Here is a 16,227-nt window from a genome sequence, read left to right as displayed (position 1 = left end):
TCACAATGGTGAAGCCAGGATCCAAACCCAGGCATTTGACTCCAATGTCTGTATCCTACCCACTCCCCTATTCTTCCTGGTCAGAGCCCAGGACTGACAACTGCTATCACCACCACAACCCCAGTGGAGCCACTTCCCTTTCCTGACTATACAGTCCATCTTGGTTTCACTGTGCATGGTGAGAATGACCAGCTCATTGGCCACTATGACCTCTAGATCCTCTTCTGCCATTACTGTCTCTCTGAGGTCTTTCCCAAGCTCTGCACTGTGCATGGTAGAAATGACCAGCACGTTGGCCAGTATGACCCCTAGATCCTCTTTTAAGCCTTTGGTTCCCATAGGTCTTTCCCAAGCCCACCCTTAAAAGGGCCTATAAACTCACTGCTCTCTGGATACTAAGGAAACTAATCCACAAACACCCTCCAGACTAGGGACTAAGGTAGCAGCTAATGTGATAAAGTCGGTAGCTCTTAGCCAGAGGTCTCTAAAAATTTATGAGAGACAATAAGTCTTGCTCTCGGGCTGCCCACTGGTTTCAAATAAACCTGTCCTGCCCCTGATTTTGCAGGTGTAGAAAGTAGAGGTCCCTGGAACTGCTGTCTGAGTTATGAAAATCTCAAGGCCACCCTCCCTGCTTCCTTCTCTCTGAATCTACGAGGAGAGAAAAGGTAGCATACTCTGTTGCCATAGAAACTAGGCTAGACTAAGTCTGCAGCAGGAAGGATTAAAGATAGACATTAGGAGGAGGAAGTAATCCGAAGGGAGAGGTATAAGCACACCGATTCTAAATCTCTGATTAAAGTTTCTCAAAGAGGCTTCTACCCCATTATTAACTCTGAGCTCAGATGCCAATTATAAACCACAGACCTCATCAATAAATACAAATCAACATATCTAGAAGGCAAATATTTGATTTTTATTTATATACCTATTAAATGTAGCCATAGCTCATCTGGCTGGAGGAGACCCAAATATTCCAGACACTGCAAGCTGGTGACCCCACAGGCCAGTTTCAGCCCATGGAGCTACTATTATTGGCCTATACTATCTTTCAAAAATTTCAAATAAGTTGCTAACATTTAAAATTTCAATTATTTTGGAGCATAGTTCGGATTTCTGGATTTTCTTGAAAATAATCCAAAGATGTGGCCGAAGAAGCCCTACACAGCAACAGCTGGTTAGCCCTGAGCTGGGGTTGACTCTATGAGCTGAGCACGTGCCCACCAGGCCCCTGTGTTCCCACGCCCTCTTCTGCCCTGCGCCTGGTTTATTGCATGCCTCTGTCTCTCCTGGAGGGCCCCTGCAGACATGTGGGCTTGTAACACCCCGCCACGATCACCACCACCCCCTTTTTACTGGTGGACAAACTGAGGCTTACAGAGGAGAACTGTCTTGCCTAACAAGAGGCAGGGAATTCGTGACAGAGCGGGTCTCCCAATGTCCAGGGCAGGACTCAGCTCAGCCCTGTCTGGAAGGAAAGTCTAGAAGGTGGGTTACTATCTGCCAGCTACAAACGTGTCTAAGGTGAAAATTAGGTTTTTCTGCTGACTCTGATTTTGCTAGCTTTGTTCCAGCTCTTTACAGAGGGAACAGAGAGAAGAGAAACAGCTCTGCAGAGACAAGGAGGAAGTCTCCCCAGACCCTCTCCCTACACTCTGCCATCCCTGCCAGCCCACGGCCATGCCCAGTGTGCTCTAGGGATACCGGGGAAGGGAAGGCTGAAGGAAAAGAATCAAGGCACTCGACAGGACAGATCAGCAGGCTGCCTAACTTCACAGCTGGCGATTCTGCAACACAGACCAGTGGAGAATACTGGCCAGGCCTGGGCCACGTAGCAAGAAGCAGGACCTTCTCTGCGACTGACTCACTATGTGACTTTGTCCAAGTCACTTAAGCTCTCTGACCCCCCGTCTCTTCATCTGTATAATATGGGAAATATCAGCATCGGTAGGTGAAACAGGCTACAACAAAGCACTTAGTATAGTGTCAGGCACATAGTAGGGATGTCATGAAGCAGTGGACCACTCCTCCCGCTCTGCTTCCTGACACAGTCACCCTCCCAAGACTACACTCCTCAGCCTGGTGTCCAAAGACATCTTCAGCCTGCAGCTCCAGCCTCACTCCCTACTCCCTAGCAGTGAATCAGCAACTCTGCCCCTCACCTCCACCAAACCCAGCCTCCAGGCCTTTGCCCCTGCAGTGAGCCTGACTCGGAGCTCCATTCCCCAAACCCCCCTCCTATTCCAGGCAACCCAGCCCTAGAGGCCCAGCTGGATCAGCATGTCCAAAACCTCCCCAGACCCGGAAACCTCTCTGCACTCTGAGCCCAGCCCCTTCATTGGCTCAGAGGAACTCGGTCCTATACTTTAACATTCCATTTGATGATATCCTCTATCCTTAGCATCTTAAAAGACCAAGACACAGCTCACACGTGTGGCTCTTTTAGGGTACAGGAGGTACTTGTAGCAGCCAAGTGCCCAGTCTCTCTTCTTCTGACACCAGCACCCCAAAATTCCTTTCCAGGAGTGATCCTCTCCACAAACTGCGGTCTTGACAAGACTTTTGAACGTGAGCCCTGCACACTGCCAGGCCAGGTCTGGCCACAGGGTCAAATCCCCACCAGTTAGGTCCCCTCTCTCTGGGTACATGGATTTCCAGTCTTGCAAAATTCTCAAGCTGGCTGGAGCCACCCGTCCTGGTGGGGTCCCCAGAGGGCCTTGAGCAGATCTCGCTAGAAACACCACCCACCCACCCCCACCCTCCTGCCACCCCATTCCTGACCAGAGCTAGGTGGGTTCCCACCTTTTCCCAGCCAGTCCTTTGGCCCAACTTCAGATACAAGAGTTTCCTTCTGATGACTCCTTTTCCGCTGAAGTTGGCCAGATGCAATTTCTATTGCTTACGCACATGGAGCCCTGACTGATTCTCTAAAACCCCACATCACATACACTGTCACCCCTGCCCCCCCCAGGACTGAACCCACAGATACCCAGTCCCACCAGAGGGATTCACGAGCACCCATTCTGCACACCCAGAGAGGCCGGGGCCTCACGCTTTCGAGAAAAGCCACACTGCCACCTGCTTGAGTAACGCAGCATCATTCCTCCCGTGTCAGCAGTCACGGCACCCGAGTGAGCCGAGAAGCCAAGCAGGGGCATTGTCTCGTTTGAAATAAATAAATAAAGGCAACAATGAGACATAACTGAGCAGGCAACACATAAAGCAGGTTATTTCTGCAGATGCCAAAAATAACAATAAAGCAGCTATGGAGGATAAACGTGGTGAGCACTGATCTACAGTCAATACCCAAAAAGCAAAGGGCTTACTGCGCACCAAGAAACCACTGGACAAGGCAACCACAAAAGAGCAGTGCCCGGGAGCCCCGCGCCCAGCCACAGGCCTAGATGAGGCCAAACTCAACCTCCAGGAGTGCAGGGAAGGTCTTAGCCGGGAGAGAAGGACGTGCAGACGTCAGTCCGGGAGGAAAGGGAAGAGAGCAATGTCTAAGAAGAGACTTTTTAGAAGCACCCTGAGGCTAAGTTGCCAGCATCGTCTCTCCCCCGTACCACAGGGACGGCCCTCACACCGGCCCCCCTGCCTCCGCCTCATCCCCTGGCTCTGTCCCCAGCAGCGAAGTCGGATCCTGTCATCCGATGCAACCCCAGCAGCTCCTCACTCTTACCATTCTGACCTCACTTCCTGATGCCCTCCTCACTGTTTCCAGAGCAGGCCCTGACAGTCCCACCACAGGGCCTTTGCACACACTGCTCTCTGCCTGGAACCTCTTCCTCATGATGCTCACCCGTCTTGCTTCCTTCAAGTGTCTGTTTCCCCTGTCCCTGACCACTGTGGCCAAAGTCACCTTCTTCATCACTCTCTGTTCCATTTCCATTCATTGTTCTCCATAGTTCTCCCAACCTGAAACTGCATTCATCATCTGCTTACTGTGTCTCCCCCAACTAGAATGGAACTGCACGGGGGCAGGAACTTTGTCTGTTTTGCCCAGGACTGAATCCTCAGCACCTAGAACAATGGTCAGTACATAAAAGATTCATTCGTTCATTCAACCATAGCTTAGGAATGAATGAACAAACGAACACCCCTGAGAAAAAAATGCAGTGCGTTCCAGGAATCATGGCTTTCTGGATGATTCATGTGGCAGGATGGTTAAAGCTTGGCCTCTGAAGACTGCGTGGGTTCCAATCCCAGCTCCATCACATTGTGGCTCCCAGGCCTGGGCTAAGTATACCTTCTCTGGGAATCAGTTTCCTCATCTGTAAAGTGGGGATAATCACAGCCCCCACCACAGTGGGCTTCAGGGAGGAATAAATGCATTAACACCTGGCAAGTCAATTAGGACGGTGCCTGACAGGCTGTCAGCGCCCAAGGTTATGACTTTTGCTTTTGCTATTGCTACTCTGCAACCAACTTTAGATAGTGGTAGAATAATCAGGAGGCCCTCTTGAATGGGATATTTGCACAGAAGAGGTCCCAGACAGTGTGTGACATGGGAACAGAAGACCCGGGTTTGAGCCAGGCTCTGCCACTCATATGCTGTACAATTTCAAGGAATGCACAACTTCTCTGCCGATTAAGTCAGGGCCAAAGTACCAGTCCCAGCCTCACAAGGCTGCTACAAGGCTCCAGATTGGATTAGGGATGTGAACGCAATTTTGAGAAGACAGGGGAGTGAATCAACACATCACATCTATTAGTCACTACATTTGCAAAGCAGCCAAAGTCAAAAAGCCAGGGTTCAGAGGTGCCATCTCCATCACAGCCGCGGAGCACCCAGATGCCTTTGGAGATGTCAGCAGTGCTTTCAAAGCCTCAATTACAAGGGCTGGGAGTGTCACGGAGTGTCACTGCTTCTCACATTTCGGTCACAATATCATCCAAAGGCTGAGGGTGACACTGGGGAAATTACAGTAATTACTCTGCAGGAGGGCAGGCCACGGGAAGTTGGCTGCTCTAAAACCTGGGGTGAGATTTAACTCCCTGGGAGTTGAGAGAGGTCTCAAGGGAACCTCTGCCTCACATCCTAGGACCCGGGAAACGGTGCCCATGCCAGATGCAATGAAACCACGGCTCATCAAACCAGGCAGGCAGGAAAGCCCGGTGGGTAAGAGCACAGATGTCAGGTCAGACCAGTCAGCTCTGCCCTGCAAGGGGCCAGACATTGTCCTGAGAGACTTCACATTCCAGGGAGTGGAGACAGATCATGAATAAGTGAGTGAATCAGACATTTATAGAGAGCCGGGTGACATGTGCTACGAGGGAGCAACAATGACACTGTGTGTGGAACGGAGCCAGGGCTCTGGTCAGACCTCTTAGGACGAGAACCCTGAGCTGAGACCTAAGAGATGCTACATAGCCTACCATGGAGAGGGGCTTGGGCACGTGACCTCACTTCCCTGGGCCTTGGTTTCCTCACCTGTCAAATGGGTATGTTATCACACCAACTCCATACGGTTATTGCAAGTGTCTGATGAGTTAATGTGTAAAAAGCACAGGGTCCTGTCTGTAGGTAGAGCTCAAGCAGGGGTGGTTTGGAGGCAAGGAGTGGGGGACAGTGCGGCCTCCGTGCCAGGCACTCTCCTAGGCACCAGGACACCACAGTGAACTAAGGCAGATAAAAATCCCTGCCCGCGTGGAGGATACTCTTTAGTACACTTGGCCTGGACAGCCAAGTTGATATGTTTCTCTTCCTCCAGGCTCACCACACTCAGGGACCCAGAGGAGGAAGGCCAGCCCCAACCTGCTACACGCAGCCCCAGGCCCGGTGATCCCTGCCTGCTCATCTCAGGGAAGGAAGCATCCAGCACCTCCAGTTGGTACCATCTCCCCACAAGCTGGATTCCAGTAGCATCCCTTCCAACTCCGCTCTGGCTGGAGCCCCCAACCGCTGCACAGTTGGCACCTGGGACTTGTGCATCATGGTGGCTTTACCTGGGTGGATTCTGACATCTGGTGTCTATACAGCCCCCCTACCCAGATCTGGGGGCCCCAAGTCATGTGCCATCTTGGGCCACTGGGCAGGGGCACAGAGAGCCAGCGACCAGGCCATCTCCAAGGGAGGCTAAATGGAGAGATGGAAAGGGAGACACTGTAGCCTGCTAACACATAAGTTTCTGCATGAACTCCCCCTGGGGAGCCAGGCCGGCAAAGCTGGAGGAATGAGGGCCTCGAGACAAGTGGAATTTCTTTTAAAGAAATATTCAGCTATTAAAACCCAGGCTCTCAGGCCACATCAGGCATGCCAAGTGGGGCTGGCAGATCATCAACAGCGTGGGGGCGAGACAAGGAGGACGAGGCTGAACCCAATAGGCATTAGGATGAGAGATGCCGTGGAGGGGCCCCCGGGAGCTTAGGCTGCTGAAGTCATAGTATCACCAACCCCACCTCCAAGGGTACCCAGGACTGGAAGCTGCCTGTCAGAACCTCGTAGCATTCCTGACCATGCCTAACAGAGCAATAGGAAGAAACACTGGACTGGAAGTGAACCCCCAGTTTTCAGGCTGACTTTATGACCAGTGCCCCCTGGCTTGCCCATTGGTATTCATCCAAGCTTTATGGAGAGCCAACTATGTGCCAGGCATGGAGCTTGAGGGTGTCTCAGCCTGAGCACTGTTGACATTTGAGGCAGGATGACTGTCTGCAGCAGGCGCCGGCCTGTGCACTGTAGGGATACAGAGCAGCTTCCCTGGCCTCTACCCACCCCTTGGGTCACACCTAAGGCCAGCCCCACCGTCAGCCGGGAACTGGACCATAGCTGCCCACCAAGGGAAGGGACCAGCCAGAGGCTTCTGCCTCCATGAAAGCACCAGCACCCCACAGCCCCCCTCACCCCACCCCCACCGGGGCTTCCCGAGCCCCACTCAGCTCAACACAGAGCTGCTTTCCAACCTTTGCTATTCTTGTCTGGGACATATTATCAAAAATAATGATTATCATGATAGAAGGCACTAGATCAATCATTGTCCCAGTTAGCCCATTTAGTAAACAGGAAGCTGAGGCTCAGACCTGCTGAGTCATCAGCCGGTAAAGCACGGAGCTCCATCACAACCCGTTTCCAAAGGGCCAACCCCTGTTTTCCGAGGGCAGAAGCCCCCACTGCACACTCACAAAACCTGTCAGCCCCAAGGCTCCCAACCGCTCATCCTTTTTTGCAGGGGGAGGGAATGGGGGAGAAAAGACTAAGGAACATTTTGCCATAAGCCTTCCCCTGCCCCAGGTGCCAGCAAAAACTCAGAAATCCTGGGAACCCTCTCATGGCGAGGGCCTGCAGCTAAGGAGGAACAGGGTGGGGAAAACGTAAAGAGGTGCTTACAAAGGCTGTCGAGCCAGCAGGGGGATCTGCAGCCCTCCAGTTCGTCAGAACCTCCTCCCAGGCTGGAGGCAGGGGACACAGGGAGGGGCCGAGGGTCCCACAGAAGTGGGGAAGGGGGTTGAGGGACCCACTCCACCCTGAGTTTGAGATGGGAAAGCCATGGAGGTCACATATTATGACTAAGAGGGAACCAGGGATGCCAGCACCTCCGGGGAGCCTTTCTAAAGACCACACTACCCCGTCACTTGACTGTACAGTCTGAAAGCGAGGTCACAGGAGCAGTGGGCCAGCTCGGGGCCAACACAGGAGTGCATCAACACAGCCCCCACACACTCCCACTCCCCAGCCCACCTGGTTTTAAACAACATGAAACCCAGATAGAATGAACCCCTCAGCACGACAGAAGCCATCCAAAGACAGAAATTCCATAGCTGTCCCAGAGCCCACAGTGTCTGGGGACCCACAGGCCAGGCTCTTTCATTGCAGGATGAAATGAAAATTCCCAGAGACCTAGACCACTCTGGCCCAAAGGTCTCAGTCCAAGAGACATCAACTTGCCGTGGCGAGGCAAGCGCTTCCCCACCGCTTTTCCTAGCCTGGCCCCAAAAGGCGAACAAGGAATCAGAGGCCTGGGGTCCCCCTCTCTCACACACACTCATTCTATTATTGCCCAGGCCCCACCAGGCAGCCCTACCACCCCCACGGACGCAGAGGAAAACTGAGTCCCCGGGAGGCCACGCAGAAAGCGCCAGAGCTGGGAGCCCCTCCACTGCCACCTGGGGCCCACAGCTCGGGAGTCACCGGGGAACAAGGCCTGGGGGGGCGGGGGCACCAAGGAGAAGGCCACCCACACAGGCCACCTGACCAGAGAAGCTCGGTTTTTCCTGCAGCCCCACCACAAACGCCGGCCCCTGGGCTCCTGCCTGCAGCCCAACCCCCTGGGGTTTGATATTGGGGACCAGGGGCTCCAGACACAGTGCACAACCACTGCCAAACAGTCACACTCAAGCTGCCTGGCCGAGAGAAAGGGACCCACGGTGAGACCTACCTGCCCGGAGGTGAGCCAGGGCCTCAGGAAGACTGAATTCCGATGGCTCCCGGCCCAGGTGTGAGCCTTTTAACAGCTAACTCCACGGTCTGAAAGCGTGGCCACAGCACCTGGGCCTCTGGTTTTAAATGGCCCAGAGGGTGGGGCCTGGTCTGTGCTTGATGGGGCGGTGGTCAGGGGAGGAACGGAAAGTAGCCATCCTTCCTTTCGGCATGGACCAGCGACAAGACCCCTGGCCTAGCAGTCAGTGGACCTGCCACAAATGTGCTGCAGGACCTCAGAGTCTCAGGCCCCGGAGCCCTACATTTGAAGGCTCGGACTCCCTGGGATGGGGTTATTCGTCTCCACCCTGGGTCCCGGGAACTCAGTTATGCCGGACTCCAGGCAGAATTTCCAGCACCAACCATCTCGCGGCTCTCCCCAGCCACCAGGAGGCCACACTTTCTCCCAAGTGGTCTTGTTCTCAGTATCTTGAGTAAGGTGAAGATTAGGGGTTGGCCTTTTAAAGCCACATTCCTCCAAGAAAGCAGGAGCATCTGGGATCCAGGTGACCTCAGGTGAGCACATGGACCCCCGAGACCTTCCCACCTGAGATGAGGAGAAACCCACGATGTGATCTCCTTCCCTAGATGCTGGACGCATTAGAGCTAAGTCATGCGTTAAGAACAGGGCCGGGCGCGACGGCTCACGCCTGTAATCCCAGCACTTTGGAAGGTTGAGGAGGGTGGACCACCTGAGGTAAGGAGTTCGAGACAACCCTGGCCAACATGGCGAAACCCCGTCTCTACTAAAAATAGAAAAATTAGCTGGGCATGGTGATGGGCGCCTGTAATCCCAGCTACTTGGGAGGCTGAGGCAGAAGAATCACTTGAACCCAAGAGGCAGAGGTTGCAGTGGGCTAAGATCGCACTACTGCACTCCAGCCTAGGTGAAACAGCGAGACTTCCAAAAAAAAAACAAAACAAGGTTGGGCCCACATACCCAAAAGCCTGCCTTCCCCGTGTTCCTTTGGTAATTAATTGTCCCACTTTAAAGTCGAAGCTATGGAGGCCCAGCAAGGTTACCTGGGCGGATCACACAAAGTCTGTGCCAACAAGAGCCTGGCCCAGGGAGACCACTGCCTGCATCCAGTAAGCAGCCCAGCTCAGTCCCCAGAGGTAGAAGGAAGGGAAGCAGGTAAAGCAGAAACATGCATTTATTAAGTCACTGCTGCATGCCAGGCACTGCGCTAGGCCCTTTTGCATCTAAATTCTTTCTAAATGTAACAATGGCCAAGCACAATGGCTCACACCTGTAATCCCAGCACTTTGGGAGGCCAGGAGGGCTGCTTGAGCCCAGGAGTTTGAGACCAGCCTGGGCAACATAGCAAGACCTTGTCTTTACCAAAAAAAAAAAAAAAAAAGCCACAATGACCCCTGTCCCCGAGTTTGCATAGGGTAGCTCCTCTTTCCTCCCTCTGCAGTGAAGCACCCACCCCCACCAGCCTGGCCACATTCTGGGCCCAGACAGGGATAGGGACCTGGCTCCCTCCAATAAGAACTTGTGCTACCTTATTTAAAAGTCACCGCTGCACATAATTAGAGGCACTTACCCCCTCGGATCCATCTTTCTCCTCAGATCGGTTTTATGGCCGGTAATAACTCTCGTAAATTCTTCAACAGATGGAAATTTCATTTGACTAATCATGGCCGCTTGACTTGCTGGGGCACAGCAGCTCAGGGCTTGGACAGGCAAGATGCCAGCTGGGGTGACTGTCAGGGGGCTGGGCAAAGTGCCCAGAACCCAAGGCCACCTTGTCCACCCACTCCTCTGAGGGATGCCACAAGGCATCAGAAAGTGTCCGGCACTGCACAGCAACGGGCAGCTGTGCCCCACCTTCTGGGTCCAGAGATGTCTCTGAGCAGGGCACCAAGACCCTTTGCCACCCCCCTTGGCTCTTGGACTGTGAACACATAATGGTTAGCACCAGGGGAAGCTAGGACATCCTGCCTGAAACACCTAAAAATGGCAGTCCTGTTGGCTGCCACCACTGTGCATCTGCTCCATGCCAGCCCCATGCCAAGTGCCCCTCATGCATCATCCCACTCAGTCCTGCCAACGATCCTATGCACGTCTGTGAAAAACCCATTTCACAGATTAGGAAAAAGACAATGGAGCAAAGTCCCACGCCAAGTCACCAGTTTGAGCTGCCACCCTCATCTGGGGAATTGAAGACTGGCATCTCCCCTCCCATTCACTCCTTCTAAGATCCACATCGAATCCATCAGTGTTACTGAAAACAGACCCACAAAACTTCCAGCAGCTCCTCAGCACCCTCTAGACAAATTGAAAGCCCTGTGGTCCGGCCTTCCCAAAGGAACCTCATTCGAGGTATTTATCCAAGAGATGAAAACGTATCACACAAAAAAGCCCATCCACTCAAGAATACACGTCATAGATTATTCCTAATAGCCCCAAATTGGAAACGTCCACAGGAAAACTGTGGACAAACTGGCCAGTATGCACAATGGGCATCACTCTGCATCCTATTAGGAGGGGGAAGCTGTGCAGTCATTTGAATAGGTAAGTTTCATATAAAGGATTATTAACCATAATGGGAGGTGGAATTAACAAGAAACTGGCTAGAAAGAAGGAAAGGGAACTCTGAAGAATACAGGTTTAGGAGACAAAAGGAGCAGCTGCTGCCCCCCAGGGCTGAAGGAGACCCTCAGAAGCAAGAGTCCCCCACCCCACCCAGTGCTGAGCTAGAGTATCAAGCAAACGCACCTTCTCTAGGGCTGATATCCAGCCCTCAGGGAAGAGGCTTCTACTCCAGTGCTATGGCAAAGCCCCTAAAGAACAGCTCTTCAACCTGAGCTGAGAGAGTGCCCAAGGAGGAGCCTCCACCCAGAAACAAGCATCCTCCCACAAACACCCCTGAGGGCTGATATCCAGGCCTTGCTGAAGAGGGTATGGCTGTGCCTCACTACATGGGGGGAAAAAAAGTTGGTCTGGTGCACACCAGCAGAACTCGCAAGAAAGCCAACCTGTAGAACTTACCAGAAGTCTGCTCTGCAGGGTGCCACAAAAGCTGCTTACAGGAGGTGTCTCACCAGAGGCACCCACTACAAAACTGCCTAAAATAAGGTGCTGCTGGCCTCTGCTGAGCACGGCAGCCGCCAGCACTGAGTGGCTGCACGTGCTGCAGGAGCAGGCCCTGTGAGCACGTGGCAACCAGGAAGCAGAAGGTCCCTGCTGCAGAGGCTCCCCAGCGCCCTCTACTGGCAAAGCCCAGCTTGCTGCCTGGACAGGGAGAAAATTTAAAGGGCCCAGATCCATTTTCACCAGGCAGGCAAGAAGGGTGATTGGACATAGAAAAACAATAATTGATAACAGAAAACCCCATCTCTTTGACTACTTAGCTTCCATATGAATCCTCCTGCACACCACTGAAGTCCTGTACAACAACACAACTGCATATTTCTATCTAAGAAGACGCAGCTATCATTCTTACAAGTTCTCACTCACTCCCCAAAACAAGGAGACTAATAGGCCCAGGAGTCGTCGTGGACTATATTTATTATGACCTAAACACCAATCACAGTTCCATGGAACATTCTGTCACCTAAAGACTATAAAGTCGACTCCCAAAAACTTGCTTATAAAACAAAAATGGGAAGAAGAGAGAAGAAAATGGATAATTACCAAGTGTGCTCACTCTAATTGTTTATTCAGGAGCTCAGAAAATAACTTCCGGGTGGGCATGGACCAAGCAAATCTACTGTGAGTCAGACTACAGCTAAGACTCTATCCCTGATCATCACAAGCCCCACTTTGACTTATGAGCCAGAGTGGCATTTTAGATCCCCAGGAACCAGCATCAGTTCAGAGTGAGTGCCAAGCAACTCCAGAACTGTCTGGGTATGTCCATTTCCCCATTATTTTGGTAAATGGTCACAGGTCCCTTTGGAGGAAGGTTTGGAGGAAGATTTACAATAAGTATTTATGGAAATGATGCAGGCTCCTTCCTCAAGGGAACCCGGCCACCCAGGGATTCTGGGTCTGTGAATTGACTTAGGGTCTGGAAACTGGATGAGAAGCCATGACTATCAATTGCCAGGTTTTGGCTACCGGGCCTAGAACTTTCTATCACATATAAAAATACATGAAATAATACTCTAGTAGGCTGCCCGCTTATTTCATTCCCAAAGACACTCTGATCAATTCACCACCACTAGAAATCCCTACGGGCAAAGGCATTCTACCTGCCCATACATTCCTGCTACCCTTTCCAGTGTGTGGCCACCTTGTCCTTGACAGTGAAGTGCTGCCCCTGGGTCTCTGCTACTCCAGGACCCCCTTATCCCCACTGAAATCAGGGAGCCCATCTCAATGGAGGCAGCCTCTATATTCACAGTGGCCTACAAAAGAGAGCAGCCACCATGCATTTCAAGGACAAAGGGGCTCCCTCACTAATGGATCTCTCTATGTCTCTGTCTTTGGGTCCTTCTTGTGGAACACAGGTGGTGGCAGCAGGGGAGTGCAGATTAGACATGATACATGCAGTCCAACATTGCGGTCTCCCCAAGCCTTTGGATTCCCTCTTCCACATCATGACATCACAACCCTCATTAACTGCAGGTTACTGTCAAGTCCAAGTTTCAGTCAACCAACCAAGCTGTTAGAGCCACCTCCAGCTGCAGAAGCTGACAGCCAAATTCAGAACCTCTAATGAGTGTGCCCCTATCAATGCATCCAGCCCGGTCTAGTGTTACATTCTGCCTTCCTGGATCTAAAACCCTTAGAATCCACTCCCATACACGTCACCAGTCCTGTCGTTCTTTTTCTGTTTCCTCCTAGGTCCGTGTATACCCGTCACCGTGGAACATGCTGAGATCTGACTACAGCTAGGGGCTACTGACAACAGCAGGTGGCTGTGACGAGTCTTGAGAACGGCATCTGCTCCAGCCGAGATTATCACAGGGTTTCTTAACAGAGGAAGAGCAGTCTCCTCCGGCACTGTGGAGGGCAAGGTATTTCCACTTGATGGGGGGTGGCGGGGGGGGGGGGGGGCTCAGAGTGACTTGCAGTTTAGATTGTCAGTTTCGTCAGAGTCCAACAACTGTCCCTACTCCATGTTTCAGGACCCCATTCTTTCACGATTCATGCCCTAATTTGTCCAGATGTGATTCCAACTGTTGTCATAATTCAGCAACCAGCACAATTAAATTTTTTGTTTGATTTTCAGCAGTCTCAGCCTTGTGGCTGCAAGAAATAAGAACTTCCTTAAGGGCTGCCATGGAAGCTGTCTGATTCTCAGACTGTGGCTCCAGGGAAGAGTTAATGGACCTGGGCTTGTCATTTTCTATGTCATCATCTACACATTTTTCAAATTCTTATTATATTATTATTTTTTAGAGCTAGGGTCTTGCTCTGTCACCTGGCTAGAGTGCGACGGTGCAATCATAGCTTACTGCAGCCTCAAACCCCTGGGCTCAAGCAATCCGCCTGCCGCAGCCTCCCAAAGTGTTGGGATTAAAGGCCTGAGCCACCATGCCTGTGCCCGGCCTGCCTATATATGTTTTAAATAGAGCATAGTATCTGGTTCCTTGAAGACAGGAGCCCTCAAAAGGATCCATCCCACCCCACAGTTCTCACAGTCCTCATTATGGCCACACAGTTAAGTGCAGCATCACTCTGGCTCCCAACACACGTGCCTCAGGTGGCATTTTGTCTTAACCACAAATGATAGACTGATTAATTTTAATGTCACCACATGCCTTGGGTAACTAGCACCCCATTTCCCATTGGCAAGGAACTTGACACTATACTCAAGCCCAAAATCACCAGAAAACCACTCCCAAAATGGTACCTCTGTGGTTCCATCTCCTGATACCTATTCCTGACACCAATTCTGTATCAGTTTGGGTCCAGTCAAGAAAAGAAAACCATACAGTGATTTTTACAGGGAAAGTTTCATATGAAGAATTATTAACTTATAATAGAGAACTGAATTAACAAGAAATTGACTGATAAGGAGTAAAGAGAATGATAATTAATACAGAAACAGCAGACGCAAGGAGCGACCACAACCCACAGAGCTGAGATGGAGTCTCCAAGGACCAGACCCCATCCAGAGCTGTGAAAAACAACCCCCTGCTAAGAATCCCCCACACCAGAGCTGGATAAAGCCCTCAAGGAAGAACCCCTCTAGGCCAAGGTAGAGTCCCCAAGAAAGAGACCCTGGGGGCTTTCAGAGGATCCCCAAAGATAAGTCCCCCACCAGAGATTTAAAAAAAAGTTCCCAAGAAGAGGCCCCCAGGGCTGAGGCACAGCTCCTGGGAAAAGCCCCTATTCAAGGGATAAGATAGAGCCCCACAGAAGAGCTCCCAGAGCTACCAAGGAAGGGCCCCCCCTACCCAGGGCTGTGATTGATCTCCCAAGGAAGAGTCCCCTCCTAGGGCTGAAATAAAGTCCACAAAGAAAAAGCCCCTGAGGGCTGTGGTAGAGTCCCAAAGAGACACCCTCCTGCCACCTGTGACAGAGAAAATGTCCTCAAAAAAAGAGCCCTCCCAGGGCTGAGGTGGAGCCCCCAAGGAACAGCCCCCCACCCCAGGACTGAAATAGAGCCCCAAAAAGAGACCCCCACATCAGGCAGAGATAGACACCTCAAGAAAGAGCCCCTCACCCCAGGGAAGGGACCCTCCACCAGGCTGAGATAACCCCCCTGCAGGCAGTGCCCCCACAAGGGGCTAAGCTAGGGCCCCCAAGGAAGGGCCCCCAGCCCCACACATGTGGCTGAGATACAGCCGCTATGGAAGAGTCTCCTCCGAAAGCTGAAATCAAGTCCCTAAGGAAAAGCCCTTGGGCTGAGGTAGAGCCTGTCACTCCCCACCCCCACAAAGAAGTGCCCCACACACACACACCCTTGGGGACTGACAGCCAGGCCTTGCTTAAGAGGGCATGGCTGTGCCACAGGAAGGGAAAAAAAAAAAAAACCGTCAGGGGCCACAACCAGCCAAGGTTAGAAATTCAACTTTTAGAACGTACCAGAAATCTGCCCTGTAAGATGCCACAAAAGCTGCTCTCAGAAGCAGTGTCTCACAAGAGGCACCCACTGCAAAACAACTTGAAAGGGGTGCTGTGGGAGCTGCCGACCTCAGCTGCACACTGCAAGCGCCTGCACGAGAGCGGCTGCACGTGGTGCTGCAGCCTACGCTGTGAGCACGTGGCAAGCAGGAAGCGGAACCTCCCCGCTGCTGGGGCTCCCCAGCGCCCTCTACTGGCAAAGCCCAGCATGCCTGCTGGCCAGGGAGAAAATTTAAAGGGCCCAGATCCATTTTTACCAAGCAGGCAAGACGGGTGAATGTGGAGCGGAAAGGCAATAATTTGACAACCAGCAACAATGAAATATCAGCAGTGAAAAAGAAAATAACTACCAATACATAAAACAACATGCGTTAATCATATACATATTATACTGAGTAAAAGAAACCAGACACAAAGCAGCACAATCTGTAAGTTTCCATTTATATTATGCACAAAAGTTCTCTGAAAAGAAATTTGGAGGAAAGAGACTTTACTACAGAAAACAGTTTGCAAACTTGGAGATGCACCCTCCACTGGAAAATGAAGGAGAGTTCCCAAGAATGAGGGGAAGGATCAGGTTTTTCGGCAAAATTTCCTGCCCAGGTTCCCAATCAGATCAAGTTGTGCAAATGAAGGATTGAAATTTGCTTAGTTCTGATTGGTCAATACAGCTGAGCTCTCATTGGTTGATATAGCCAAGCCCTGATTGGTTTATACACTTGAGCCCTGATTGGTTGGTTCAGGTAAGCTGAGAGAGTACCAAAGATAAAAAGGTGCAGGT

At 51.7% G+C, this 16,227-nt stretch overlaps 1 protein-coding gene across 2 annotated transcripts in view; it reads right to left on the bottom strand.

Moving 5' to 3' along the window:
- Nucleotides 1-15,579, bottom strand: part of ACTL8 (actin like 8) — a 74,840-nt gene extending 59,261 nt beyond the window's left edge. The window contains exon 1 of one of the 2 annotated variants that reach the window (XM_032760983.2): nt 15,408-15,579. The gene's annotated coding sequence lies outside the window, so the exon portion shown is untranslated. Of the gene's footprint in view, nt 1-11,417; nt 11,449-15,407 lie in introns of those variants that run through there. The other variant, XM_058444527.1, reaches the window with a different exon arrangement.
- Nucleotides 15,580-16,227: the final 648 nt, after the last annotated feature.

This window comes from Hylobates moloch, unplaced genomic scaffold (genome assembly GCF_009828535.3).
Source record: "Hylobates moloch isolate HMO894 unplaced genomic scaffold, HMol_V3 SCAFFOLD_9, whole genome shotgun sequence".
In the NCBI taxonomy this organism is placed as follows: Eukaryota; Metazoa; Chordata; class Mammalia; order Primates; family Hylobatidae; genus Hylobates; species Hylobates moloch.
This window is presented reverse-complemented; position numbering and strand designations above follow the sequence as displayed.